General features: G+C 38.3%; 1 pseudogene; it reads right to left on the bottom strand.

Moving 5' to 3' along the window:
* Nucleotides 1–36: 36 nt before the first annotated feature.
* On the bottom strand, nucleotides 37–13,176 carry LOC135166766 (double-strand break repair protein MRE11-like; annotated as a pseudogene).
* Nucleotides 13,177–15,459: the final 2,283 nt, after the last annotated feature.

Below are 15,459 nucleotides of genomic sequence, written 5' to 3' on the forward strand. Positions count from 1 at the left end.
GATCGAGGAGATTCGTTTTCCCTCCTGGTTCCACCTGATCATCTGGGGCCATGAGCATGAATGCAGAATAGCCCCTGAAGAAATTCAATGTCGAGAAGGGGGTCATTACGATATATGTCAGCCAGGTAGCTCTGTCGCCACATCCCTCAGCGCGGGCGAGTCTGTACCAAAGCACATTGGCCTTTTCTTTATCGAGAAGAATCACTACAAAATGAATGCAATTAAACTGAAAGCAGTGAGGCCCTTCATCTTCAGAGATGTTTTTCTTCCCGAGATAGTCGAGAAAGGATACTGTGACGTCTCGAATGAGGGGATCATCGAGTACATTGACGATTATATCCTGAACACACTTATTCCCGCAAGTGTGAACATCCGGTCAGGACACGAAGATCAACCAAAAAAACCTCTAATTCGTCTGCGTATTTTTTATACTCAAGACAATCACATTGCCGATGTTTCTCAACTCTCCCACAAGTACAGTGACCTAGTCCCCAACGCCAATGACATGATAATTTGGAAGAGATATGGTAAAGGCCAGCCTAAAAAGGTTAAGAATGATCACTTTGATGATATCACTGAGGACATAGCCGAGTGCTTCCAGAACAGTTCAAATGATCCTCTGGAGTGGACGAAGACCGTTCAGAGTGGCCTCAACAAGTACTTTGAGAAACACAAATCCATGCTGACGGTGATATCCCTGGCTGGTCTCAACGAGGCTCATGAGTTGTATAATTGTTAGGTTGATTCGATGGAGCAGCAAAGCGTCTGAATGCTGTTGTCTGAAATTAAATCATCGTCCATCAGTTACACTAATTCAATTATATTTTCATAAAATATCTTCAGAACTACAATAAAACTAGTCAGGATGAAAAATCGGTCCAAAATTATTTTTTTATCGAAGGGTTAACCTAGAAATTAAATTAAACTATGAACTCACATCACCTTCATCAGAACCATCTACCCTACCAGGACTAGGGTCACGAATAACACTGACATTCAGTGCCGGTTTACCCCTGGACCTCCCCGTCCTGCCCTTCGTTGCGCTAGTACCAGCAACCTCCCCAACAGCTTCCCGACCGCGTCTCCTGCGTCCTCCCCTACCAGTTCCAGTGCCTCCAGCATTATCAGAATTTGTGTCCATCACCTTGACAGTCTTCTCCTTCAGCGCATTCCTCTGAACCGGGTCATTCAGCATCTCCTGGAGTTCCCTCAGCTCCTCATCCTCCTCAGTAGCTGCTAGTCTCGCTTCTCTATACTTCTGCAGCTCTTCAGAAACCGTCTCTTCATTGACCTCGAAGTCCTTAGTCATCAGGTAATCAATGCTCTTTTTAATCTGATGCTCCATCACCAGTGCAAAAGCTTCATCATCTCCAGCGACGACAAAGCCTCGTTGAGACCAGCCAGGGATATCACCGTCAGCATGGATTTGTGTTTCTCAAAGTACTTGTTGAGGCCACTCTGAACGGTCTTCGTCCACTCCAGAGGATCATTTGAACTGTTCTGGAAGCACTCGGCTATGTCCTCAGTGATATCATCAAAGTGATCATTCTTAACCTTTTTAGGCTGGCCTTTACCATATCTCTTTCAAATTATCATGTCATTGGCGTTGGGGACTAGGTCACTGTACTTGTGGGAGAGTTGAGAAACATCGACAATGTGATTGTCTTGAGTATAAAAAATACGCAGACGAATTAGAGGTTTTTTTGGCTGATCTTCGTGTCCTGACCGGATGTTCACACTTGCGGGAATAAGTGTGTTCAGGATATAATCGTCAATGTACTCGATGATCCCCTCATTCGAGACGTCACAGTATCCTTTCTCGATTATCTCGGGAAGAAAAACATCTGTGAAGATGAAGGGCCTCACTGCTTTCAGTTTAATTGCATTCATTTTGTAGTGATCCTTCTCGATAAAGAAAAGGCCAATGTGCTTTGGTACAGACTCGTCCGCGCTGAGGGATGTGGCGACAGAGCTACCTGGCTGACATATATCGTAATGACCCTCTTCCCGACATTGAATTTCCTCAGGGGCTATTCTGCATTCATGCTCATGGCCCCAGATGATCAGGTGGAACCAGGAGGGAAAACGATTCTTCTAGATGTATTCGTTCTCTGCGTGCCTTGCACGATTCTGGTGGAGGACTAGGATGTTGAAGCAGTTGTCGAGGGTCGAGAGACGGAGGAAATGCACCTGGGGGGTGAGTGAACATTTTTAATTGACAGAAATTTCTGAAAATTATCATTCTCTTCAGATTACTTTAATAATTAAAAAAAATGTATCTGTACTCAGAAAACCTTTTTAACGAAGAGGGAATCATTAAAAAAACGTTTATCCTCTACTTTAATTATTGGCCATAGAATTTCAAATTTAAAAAAAAATTTTTTTTTTACCTTTCCTTCACGAAGAAGTCTCGACAGTCTTTGCTGGTGAGATTACCCAGACCGTAAATAGCTAGCAGAGACTCTCCTTTCTGAAAGATCATTGGAGTTACGTTGATTTCTGTTAAGTTATTCCACTTTCCGAAGTAATTTATAAGTCCTGACGCCATCAGAAGATCCAAGGTCCCCGTCGACTCAAAACCCTTGGATTAGAAATGAAAACATTCGTTATTTATTTGCATTAAATTTCTACTGATCATGACAATAAGTAGTTTAATAATAAACTCATCGCAGAAGTTTTTGAACGAGATATTCTATTTTGAAAATTCTTTGGTTATTTTCCTGCAAAAATCGATACTTTGGCTTTAATTTATATTAGTAAAATAGTCGAACGAATATTAACTGTATAATTGAAAGATCGAACTTCGTCCGCCGAAGGCGAAGTTCGATCGTAATTATATGAGAAGTCTCGTTCGAAGATGATAGTTCAATTATACTTTCAATTATATTTCTAAGTCTCCTTCTCGATGATAGTTATATGTAGTTCTTTAGAGCTTTCGTTATTGTGAGATAATCTCTTTTTATTAAACACTCATAATTCTATTGATACATGAAAAACTCTAGAACATAGCATCTAAAATTATTAGAAGACAGCTCGAGCAAATTGATCATTGGGTGGCTGAATGGGTCTATTATAAAATTTGAAAAAAGTGTTATACCCTGGGGCCCACCCAGCACTTTGTCTGATAGTGGCTACATCTATACCTCGATTATGAGCTGTGGATACAGCATGCATGTTTAGTGCTATAAGCAGTAAACTGTTCAGTATTGATACCAGTTTTAGACAGCACTGATTTCACCCAACGATCAATTTTTTGTGCTGAAGCTGGGCCATATGGCTTAACAGATAAAATAAATAGACTTTTAGTTTTCTCATCCCTCACTTCTTTGGTAATTTTTATGTATTCTAAAACCGCACCGGCTACGCATAGCCCTGGTCTATCTTTGAAGAAAGGTAATATTAAATCCGGATGATATGATCCTGGTTTTGATGTTTTTAAACGTTCTGTTATTTTGATACTTAAATTATTTGAATCATAAGTGATACTATCGATATTAATTAATGATAAAGTTTGGAGTCTTCGGGCTGTTGCCAAGGCCAGAAGACATGATACTTTCTCTACTATTTCTTTTAAATTTAAAACACTGAGAGGATGAAGTTTATCAAGATAATTCAAAACTGGAGTCACGTCCCAGGTGGTAGAATATCTAGGTTTACTTGGCTTTTCTCTAAAAACTCCTTTTAAAAATCTAGAAACTAATCCATCGCTATGTATATCTTGAACCGAAATGAGAGAAATAGCCGAGCGAAAAGTGTTTATGGTACCATGACTTACTCCACTTTTAAATTTTTGATTTAGAAAACTAACAATATCCGATGATTTAGAATTAAACAAATCTAATTCGTTTGTATACACGTAGTTCCACCATGCTTCAAAGCGCTTTCATATTGCTTATGGGTTGATGCAGCAATTGAATTTAACATGGTTTCTATGGAATCTTCATGGACACCTCTCCCTATGAAAGCTGAGCGGATAACTTGCCTGCCACCAGGGAAAGGTGGGATGACAGTGGATGTGATTGACTGCAAGGAGGAATTAACAGAGAGTGATCAGGTTTCAGTATGATGGGCGTCCCACTGAGGAGTGGTGGAAATAAAGGGTACCATGGTTGGGTGGGCCACATTGGCACAACTAACACTCCTTCTGCTTTATCATTCATGATTTTTCTGAGAATTCTAAGAATGATAGAAAAGGGGGGAAACCCATAAAAATTTTCCGATTGCCATGATTTTGTGAAGCCATCCACAGCTTCTGCTTCCGGATCAGGTAGTCGAGAATAATATCTCTGACATTTTCTATTGAGTCTAGTTGCAAATGAATCAATCGAGAATGGACCAAATTCATGTTCGATCTGCGTAAAACTGTCAGCCGAGAGTTCCCACTCTGTATCAATGTTTGAATGTCGAGAAGCTACGTCTGCCTCCACATTATCGGCTGATGGGATGTAAGAAGCTCTTATCCAAATTTATTTTTCTTCACACCACTTCCATATTTCTTGTAAAAGCTCACTGAGGTGAGGATATTGGATACCGCCAGCTTTGTTTACATACGCAATGGCCGTAGTGTTGTTCCATCGAAGCAATACTTCACATTTGGATAGATCAGAAGCAAAACACTTCAAGGCAAAAAAGGCTGCCTGTAATTCAAGAAAATTGATGTGTTTTTTCGTTTCCTCTACACCCCGAAACCCAAAAGTACTCTGTCCATCATAAAATGAACCCCGGCCCGTTAAGGAAGAATCAGAGAAAATTGCACGAACATAATTTTGTGTTCTGATTGGATTCGAACTAATTAATACATTTTTCTTCCACCAATCAATGTCTTCTCTCAACTTTTCTCTAATAACAATTTTGTTTTTATAATCTCCTCCATTCATTTTTAGGGCCGGAAATTTCTCTCGTTCCAGTTTTTTCGTATGGATTAGGTCATATGCCACTGCGGGACATGCTGCTGCCAATACACCAAGAAACTTAGCAAAATCTCTGATTTTGTAGCTATTGCCCACCTTGAAGTGGTTACATAGACCCACTACTTGATTGTTCTTTTTATCAGGAAGATTCAGTGTGAAATTTATAGAATCAATAATCAATCCCAAAAATTTGCATCTTTGATTTGCAACTAAGGAACTTTTCTCATAATTTATGATAAAACCAAGTATCTCTAATAACGTAATAGCTTTTTTAATATTTCGTTCACATGAATCTTTTAAATTGCTAATGAAAAGAAAATCGTCTAAATAAACAACTGTAAATATACCTTCTGTTCTCAATATATTTGTAATAGGTTTCAAAATTTTTGTAAAAATATATGGACTAATTGATAGTCCAAACGGTAAACAGCAAAATTGGAAAAGTTTTTTCTGGAATTTAAATCTCAGGAATCTTCTATGTTCTTCTACTATTGGTACAACGAAATAGGCATCTTTTAAATCTATTGAACCCATGAAAACTCCTCTAGAAACCAAACCCGAAGCAACCTTAATGTCCTCTAATTTGAAATGTGGAGGGCTTATATACTTGTTCAATTTTTTCAAATTAAAAATAAACCGAAGAGACCCATCAGGTTTAGGAAAAAGGAAAAAGGGTGAAATGAATTGGTCTTCACATGGGAGACATTCCTCAATTGCGCCTTACATTAATAATTTATCTATTTCTACCTCAATCATTTTTTCTACCTTGCTAGAGAAACTTTGTTCTCTCGTTGATGGTTCTTGTATTGGCATTTGTATAAAAGGAATTTTATATCCTTCTACACAATTTAAGATGAATTTATCATCTGTAATTTTTTGCCATTCACGTTGGAAGTCATGTAATCTACCTGCCATCTTCTTTACCTGTTTTATTTCCTGGATAAAGATTGGCTCGTCGTCTGAGGAGTTGCCTTAGTCTGAGTTGAACCCTGTGTTGAGTTCTGGGACGAAGTCTGGTAGTTTCTCTGGAAAGGTTTCCTCTTCCATTTGAAGGGCCGATGGTTCTGTGATTGACCCGTCTGCTTGACGGCTGCAGACGGGTATTTGGAGTTTCCCTGAGCCTTGAAGGAATCTTTTTTGGATTTGTCTTTAATTTGTGCACAGGCTTTTTCAATGTCCTTAGCACCTTTCACCTTCTCTATAAGATTGTCTCCATATAACCATTCGTCTGAAATCATCTCCTCCACAGTTGGTTTAATACTTTTGTCCATTTGGGGTGTAATGAACGATTTATGAGCGATCGATTGTTGGCGAAATACGTCTGACATCATCTGACCAGCGTGGCTGAAATAATCTGTCAGCACGTCCTCATCGACTCCACCTTGTGGAGGGTCGACAATCATTGAAACTGCGGCCCCTAATGCTGCCAAAGCTGTGCCTACACAGTTCTGAGTCTCCAGGAAATGCTGGTCTCGCTTTTTAGCGATGTCAGTCAGCATTGGAACGATCTCCAAGTTGAGTTTAGGGGCCTCTACATACAGCTCTGCCTTCCTGTTATACAATTTCAAGATTTCTTTTTTGTTCTTGTCAGGAAGACCTTGTTTTGTCCATTTCCCCCATGTATTTTTTAGCTCTGGGTGAAATTTCACCTCTTTGAACTGATTCTCACTCAAATCAACTCCTAAAGACAATATCAAGACAACAGCCTTCAAGACAATATCAGAGTGATCTGACGGTTCCTCAACTGTTTGTGGAACATTCCCCAAGTTCTTATCATTTTCCTCGTTATCCTTAGCTGTACGGATAAAGAGAAAAGAAAAGAAAGTGAAGAACCAGTATGATAAGGGACACTTGTTGTGTACGAAGTGAAAAATGTTCTTATTAAACTTCACAATCAGAGAAAAAAACCCCTGCTAGACTCGTGTGGACTCATCGCTCTCAACACTCGTGTGGAGTTATAGAGTGACCCTACTGGAGTCGTATGGACTCATCGCTCTCTACACTCGTGTGGAGTTATAGAGTGACCCTGCTAGAGTCGTGTGGACTCATCGCTCTCTACACTCTTGTGGAGTTCTAGAGTGACTGGTTGTTCAGAATATTTTTGAAGTGAAAACTTCTTATGGCGCGTTGGGCACTTTTGTGGGTGAGCATTTTCTCGTGAACTCGCGACAGATGAGATTTTACAGTGATGCCAGATGCGGGACCCACACGTCTCCCACTGCCCCACTCCGCAGCAGTAGTTGCGCGAGGGAGTTGCGCATGAAACCCCCACGCGTGGGATTTTTGCTCCCGTCTGGCATCACTGCTATATAAAAAAAAAAAAAAAAAAAAAAAACGAGAGTTGCCTCCTAAGCATCACTACGTGAAGCTTTCGACTATGCTGTACCCCGCAATTGCATACCAGCATTTGTTTAGTCTCATTCATCGGCTTGCTCTTTTCGCTATTTTAAGTTTTCCACATTCTTACTATCGATTTGGCTGTGGTGTTTATTTATCCTCGCATCCTCATGCGAGAACACGAGTGGACCTACATTTTTAAGTGGGATCCGAACCACTGACATCACTGCTATTAGTATACGTATAGTGGGGGAGTCCGTTCGGACTTGTTCAACTGTACAAATGATCAACTGTACAGAGAATTTTCAAACGGTGAGAGCACCACTGTGCAGGGAGTCAACTGTCGAGAGAAAAAAATAGGCATAGCCACATCTGTACAGGCGGCGTAGGGTGGATTAAACAGCGTCGACAAGGTAGAGATTGATAGTTTTTTCTCTCGACAGTTGAATCCCTGCACAGTGGTGCTCTCACCGTTTGAAAATTCTCTGTACAGTTGATCATTTGTACAGTTGAACAAGTACAAACAGAGCCCCCCCACGCATAGGTATATACAGGGTGTCCCAGAATTGCACGTCCAGACTTTAAACTTAAGTTGGGGGTGAAATTCTGGATCGAAAAGTTCTGAGCGACTTTTTGATCAGACGCACCCTCTTCAACTTATTCAGGGTTGAAGTTGGACGAATCAGGGGCGTGGAATACCCGGTCGCACAACGGTGAGGAAAACGTTCGAGTGTGGTGGTGTCCCCACCATACCGTACTGCTCCCCTGCGGCGGCAGAAAGAGATGACCGGCGGCGGCGGGTAAGAGGAAGGGGAGGGAAATGAAAAAAATGAACACCCGCCCGCTACATAAAAATTATTTCCTCCTCCCCTAATTAATGCCAAGGGATGAAACCAAGGGCATTCGATGGAGGAATAAATTCCCCATCGATTGAGGCCCATTACATCTCTTAATCTAATCGAAAAGGAGAAAAAAAAAAGCGTTGAAAATTACAGCGCTGGAAAAAAAAATCCGGCGATTTAATTTTCTAAAGCCCCATTGGCCCTGTATGAGATTTTCATTTTTTCTTTCAGCGAAGGAGAAAAAAATGATCAATCGCTGATGATTTTTTTTTTGGGTGTTCATTTTTTTCATTTCCCTCCCCTTTCTCTTACTCACCGCCGCCTGTCATCTCTTTCTGCCGCTGCAGGGGAGTAATACCGTATGGTGGGGACACCACCGCACTCGAACGTTTTCCTCACCGTCGTGCGACTGGGTATTCCACGCCCCTGATTCGTCCAACTTCAACCCTGAATAAGTTGAAGAGGGTGCGTCTGATCAAAAAGTCGCTCAGGACTTTTCGATCCAGAATTTCACCCCCAACTTAAGTTTAAAGTCTGGACGTGCAATTCTGGGACACCCTGTATGAGTTGTTTCTTCCTTCCGCTAGGGAAACAACTTCCTGTTTTAGCAACAGTTACATTAGAAGAATACAAGTTTGGCGGTAGCGTTTAAAAAGGCGATACATTTAAAGTTTGAAGTTGATAAATTTCTACAAAATTACAGAAAATCTCGAAATTTTGGGGAATTAGGAAAATTATCAGTATGCTCATTTCAGCTAAGAATTAAAAATTATCGGAAAGCCGGAAAAGTAGGAAAACCCGAAGAATCGAAAATATACTCAATTTAGTAGAGAATTTCACTAGAGACGTGAATCGGCGGTCGGATTATAGCTTTAAAAAAATCTACATTTTTATTTTTGATTATAGATTTGTCTTGAAAATGGATGCGGTTTTATATGAAGAATTTGATTTAACGATGTCCAATGATGGCAATCTTTGCACAAAAAAATGCAAAACTACTAGTGATGCAGTATTCACAAGAAATATAAATAGAGTTAAATCAAAGTTTTTCATTTCACACTTTAGATGCCATATACCTATTGTTTCAGTTTTAGAATTTGATGAAAATGCTGATAATGATGATGTAAGAGTTGTTGAAATTATGGATGAGAATTGATCAATTTTGTATTAACTATTTACTAATATTTACTCATTTAAATAAAATTACTTCCTTCGAATATAGTTTCTATATCATTATACTTCATGTCCATTCAAAAAGTGCCCGCATTGCTTGGATAAACTTGATTTTTTATGTACAATTTCTCATGTCGCGAGCGCACCTAAAAATCCTCACCCAAAAAAGTGCCCAACGCGCCATAAGTTCAAGTTTTGCCTGCACTCCCGGAGTGCAACGAGTTTTTTTTTTACCTACCTTGAATTTCTTGAACACTAGATACATCAATCAAAGACTGTGATGAATTTTTCTCTTTTTGAGAGTTCACCAAAGATTCCACAACCTTTGTGAGACTAGAAATCTGACGCAGCAATTGATCGTATTTTTTGTCATCTTTTTCTTTACGATGACTCTTTTTTGATCTTGATCTCGATCGGGATCGTTTTCTTGTACGATCTGGCATTTTTTTATTGAATTAAATTATCTTTTCTGTTACGATAAGTTAAGAAACGTGTTGAGGCGTTAGCACAACGAAACAATATGCAGTTAGCCTAGAGAGGACGCCTAGAGGGGGATGCGATGGATTTGAATCCTTATTTTACTTGAAAACGTTGTGGTGTGAGCATGACAAGCATGACTACATGTAACTATCATCTTCGAACGAGACTTAGAAATATCATGCATGGGCAGATGCTTAATTATTAATCATTATTTCCCTTCAAATAGAGGTAATCGGTAAATATAGGTAATTGTATTGTCATCTTACTTGGATTATCGTGATTTCCATGAACAGAAAATACTCGAATGCTGATGTTCAAATTCTGATCCTCATAATTCACAGCTTTGTTGGGGAAGATCTCTTCAGGATTACTGAGGAACTCGAATGGTATCGCTCTGAGAATAATATAAAAAGTTAATAATTTTGCAGATTTTACAGGGGTGAGTGACACAAAATGGAAATTTATGACTTGAAGAAAAAACGGATAAATTGACAACGCAATAATTTCGTGCACAGAGAAAAGAAAACTTTTGTTTAAAAAGTTTATAAACACCGAAATCTCCATCACTTGCATCCGAATAGAGACGTGAATATTATAACTATATTCAGTAGTAATACCCCAAGATCTTCAAAATTATTGGATATTTCCCGAGAGTTTCGTTGCGTAGCAACGAGAGGGATAAGGTTCGCAGTTTTTCTGCAAATCTTATCTCGATCGGTGCTACGCAGGGAAACTGGAGGGAAATATCCGATTAATTTTGAAGGTCGAGGGGTATTTGGCTGGATTATTTTTTTCATTCCAATTTCAAACAATTAAATGTGTGGCATTTCACGTCATATAGTATGGTTTTTCACTCGTAGTTGTGGCTTCTCCAGCGTATATTTTCTGTGTGCACAAAATGCAGAGAATTGTTTCCAAATTGTCGCTTTTGTCTTCACTGTATAATTAGGAACATTATTTTCAATTTTTCGATCAATAATCCCCAAGGATTCTCCTCCAAATCTGCTCATGTCGAGGTAAAGTCTTTGAACTTGATTTTTTGTAATGACAGTTTTGGGGTTTGAAACGCGTCCAAATTGTTTATCGGATATTTTCATTGCTTAGCAACAAACAGGGAAATATCAGAAAAATATCCGAAGTAGAACTCTCTTACTTGTACCACGTGACGGGAAATGCCACCATTTGATTGGTTGAAATTGGGATGAAAAAAATAATCACATATAATACCACAAGTGGTTCAAAATTATCGAATATTTCCCGATAGATTCGTTGCAAACAAATGAAGGAGTCAAGTTTTTTAGGAAAAATCACTCGTGATTTTTTAGCCTGAAAAACTTGACGACTTCATTTGTATGCAGGGAACCTAGAGGGAAATATTCTATAATTTTGAAGCTCGAGTGGTATTCAGGGGATTATTTTTCCTATCCAAATTTCGGCCAAGAGAATTGTGCCATGACATGAAAAGAGGTTTATTTGGTTAAGTGTCGTTTGTTTACCAAAATATTCAAAAAATTATCGCTGATATTCGAGGTAGGCTATACAAAATATCAACAAATGGTGCAATTCTATTGGCTGAAATTTGGGTGGGAAAAATAATCACATATAATACCACAAGTGGTTCAAAATTATCGAATATTTCCCGATAGATTCGTTGCAAACAAATGAAGGAGTCAAGTTTTTCAGGCCAAAAAATCACGAGTGATTTTTCCTGAAAAACTTGACGACTTCATTTGTATGCAGGGAACCTAGAGGGAAATATTCTATAATTTTGAAGCAACGAGTGGTATTCAGGGGATTATTTTTCCTATCCAAATTTCGGCCAAGAGAATTGTGCCATGACATGAAAAGAGGTTTATTAGGTTAAGTTGTCGTTTGTTTATCAAAATTATCAAAAAATTATCGCATATAATACCACAAAAGCTCCGAAATTATCGGATATTTCCCAATAGGTTCGTTGCAAACAAATGAACGTGTCAAGTTTTTCAGTTTAAAAATCACGAGCGCGAAGCGCGAGTGATTTTTCTGGAAAACTTGACGAGCTTATTTGTTTGTAGGGAACCTTGAGGGAAATATCAGATAATTTCGAAGTTCGAGTGGTATTCGGGGGATCATTTTTTCCATCCAAATCTTGGCCGATAGAGTTGCACCATGAGACATAATTTTCAACGAATTGCCATTTAATCTGTCAGATACAATTGAGGGTTACTTCATCATTTGTTTTTTTTTATATAGGCAACATGCAAAATTTCCAGTGAAATTTCCAAGAATTTCCGCTGAAATACCGTGTTGGCTATACAAAATAACGTCGAATGGTGCAATCCTGTTGGCCAAGATTTGGATGGGAAAAATAATCGCTGATATTCGAGGTAGACTATACAAAATATCAACAAATGGTGCAATTCTATTGGCTGAAATTTGGGTGGGAAAAATAATCATACTTATTTCCTGTGCAATATTTCTTCAGCAAATTCAGGCTCTCGAGGACGATACATTGTGAGGGTTTGACATCGTGAAATAAGTCTCCAGCGAGGAAAACAAAATCGACATTCCTGTCCTTGGCTTTTTTCAAAATCTCCAACAAACTTAAGATGCCAACCGCCAGTAGGCAAATGCACATTTGTTTCAGTCTTCCAGATTTTTTTTGGTTAATTAAAATCGATTTGGATAATAACATTCCAGAATGGTGAGATGATCTATTCCATTTTTATTTAATTTACGGAAAATAATATTAACTTTCGTGTTATATCGTATTTATTCAACTCGTGCTAACCACCGACATTTACAAGTCATTATGTAAATGATATTAACGTCAGAATAATTTAACCCTAGGAAAGTTAGAATAACTTTGCAATTTTTACTGAAGTCTTATACTCGACACTGAATTTTTATTAATTTTTTGTGATATTTTTCAAAAAAGGTGTAATTTCTTCGTGAAACTATATGTTTATCTATTAGATGAATGATTGTTACTAAACTGAATGGAAATTGATCTCAAAACAATCAAAACGAGTCTTCACAGTTATTATCGTTCAGAATTAATTTTAAAGTGCAATGTTCATAGTTCATGTCGGCTTTCTGCTGCCTCATAACTTCAACCATATCCGCATAAATCAGCAAACCTCATCTCTGGATTAAAAGCCATTAACCCTTCCAAATGTAACCCTATCACCCATCCATGTTCCCCTGAATTAACAATGCCAAAATACCTAATCAACAATGAAAATGTTACCTCTCTTGCATGTAGCTTCAAAACCTAAATGGCAGCCGGGTGCGATGAGAATCTTAAATCTGCTTTAGTTGTGTCTCTCTTCTTCAGTCGATTGTTCCGCCATAAATGACCGGTGAAAGCTCGTGTTGTGTCTTCAATAAATACCCGAAAACGACTGACCGGGTCATTACCGCGATCGATGGAATTGCTCCGAATTCCAATCCCACGTAACAGTTGGTGGGGGGGCTATTATCCTACGCAGGATAATAACCCCCAAAAGAATACCAGTTAGATACATAGCAACGATCGGTTTGTTTTGATCGTTGCCTAACGGTGAGCTGGTGCGAGTGTGTTAGTGAGGCAGGAATTCCAAGAAAGCCACCGGTAGGCAACGATCAAAACCAGCCCACTGGAACTCCTGCTCAATATCTACATCCTGTTTGCGGGGGGTTTTGGTGTAATTAAAAAATCCGATATGGTATCCACAATCCACAATCGAAAGGCGAATAATGGTATAATATTTTTAGCTTTTTGGTATGCTTTGTTTAAACAAAATGATTTTTTTTTAAATCCCAACCCCTGTTAGGGGGGGGTTGTACTTTTTTTAGAAAAATAAAATAGTCATCTCAAGCTAAATTGAATGGTGATCAATGGTAAAATAAAAGATAAATGCAAATAAGTGTATTCTTGCGATAAACAATAAAACAAATAATTTCACGGTCAACGGCACCATAGCACAGTTGGCTCGCGCACATGGTATTGGCGGTCAATTTAAATGTTATGGCAAAAAATTGTCACTTGTGATTTTCTCCAGAATTGTAACTTCCAGACATAATTTTGGATTATAAACACTGAGCCATGCAATTTGAAAATGTAGAAAATCAATTGTCATGTAGAGAGGTGAGAGAATAACGTGTAATACAAACCATGACTAGCAGAGGTATAGATATCGACGAAAGCCATCAGAGCCAATCTACGTCAATGTGATGAAGTGTGAACACAGATAAAAAATTAACATTAAACAATAGGTTGCTAGAAATCCTGAATGAGTGAAGCCTTCTCCAAGAACCATCTTAAAAACAAGAAGGAATTGCAGTTCTGATGGAAAACAGAATTTCAAAACACCCTCTCCAATATTGTTTTATTTCGTTTGAAAGTGATATAATAATATTGGGATTTGGTTTAACCGTTATAGATAATGAGTAAAAATAAAGTCAAAATAATAAACGAAAATGATTTATTTCATTGATAGAATTATGAAACTCTAACAGAAATAACTATAATTTGTAGTAAACGTCACTGAAATTTCTATTGAATGTTTGAAAAAATGGATTTGTTGATAGTTATAATGAAAACTGTAGATATAAATTACGATGGAGCTACGTAGAGGGCTGCGTAAGGAAGAACGATTTGTGAGCCAGGATATTCTTCTTCAAGGTGAAAAAGTTTCCAACACAAAACCCACGTGCCATTCATGCATCGATAAAATAATCCAGTTTCGCCTCTCCAGCTCACAACCCCGCAACTTAATTTGCAAATTATTTTTTTAAGATGGATCAATTTCGTTTAGCACTCCTCGCATGTCGTTCCAATCGGCTGGAGAGATAACAATTGTGAATTTTTCCAATCCCTTGAATTCCAGTTCCAACTCGAAATCTTCATCATTTCCACAGACCTAAAATAAATTCTTTTTTTTCGGAAAATTTTCATTCGAGATCAAAATGTCTCAAATAAATTAAAAAATCAAAAATTAAGAATTATCGCATATAATACCACAAGAGCTCCGAAATTATCGGATATTTCCCGATAGGTTCGTTGCAAACAAATGAACGTGTCAAGTTTTCCAGTTTAAAAATCACGAGCGCGAAGCGCGAGTGATTTTTCTGGAAAACTTGACGAGCTTATTTGTTTGTAGGGAACCTTGAGGGAAATATCAGATAATTTCGAAGTTCGAGTGGTATTCGGGGGATTATTTTTTGCATCCAAATGTTGGCCGATAGAATTGCACCATGAGACATAATTTTCAACGAATTGCCATTTAATCTGTCAGATACAATTGAGGGTTACTTCAACATTTGTTTTTTTTTATATATATCAACATGCAAAATTTCCAGTGAAATTTCCAAGAATATCCGCTGAAATACCGTGTTGACTATACAAAATAACGTCGAATGGTGCAATCCTATTGGCCAAGATTTGGATGGGAAAAATAATCGCTGAAATTCGAGGTAGGCTATACAAAATATCAACAAATGGTGCCATTCTATTGGCTGAAATTTGGATGGGAAAAATAATCTTGAGGATATTTTTTCCAGGATTCGCTAAGAAGATCAAACAAGGGTTTCTAGGTGAATGTTAAACCACCTTGTCTTCGTAATTAGAAACTGGCTCATTTTGTGATGAGAAACTCATTCATGCGTAACATCTTGATCAGAAGTTACAGCTCAAGATTTAAATCTTCAGAGTTATGATTTTTATGAATTATTCACTGTTCAACTCAAGCAAATTC

The sequence above is a fragment of the Diachasmimorpha longicaudata genome, chromosome 10 (genome assembly GCF_034640455.1).
Source record: "Diachasmimorpha longicaudata isolate KC_UGA_2023 chromosome 10, iyDiaLong2, whole genome shotgun sequence".
NCBI classification, from domain to species: Eukaryota; Metazoa; Arthropoda; class Insecta; order Hymenoptera; family Braconidae; genus Diachasmimorpha; species Diachasmimorpha longicaudata.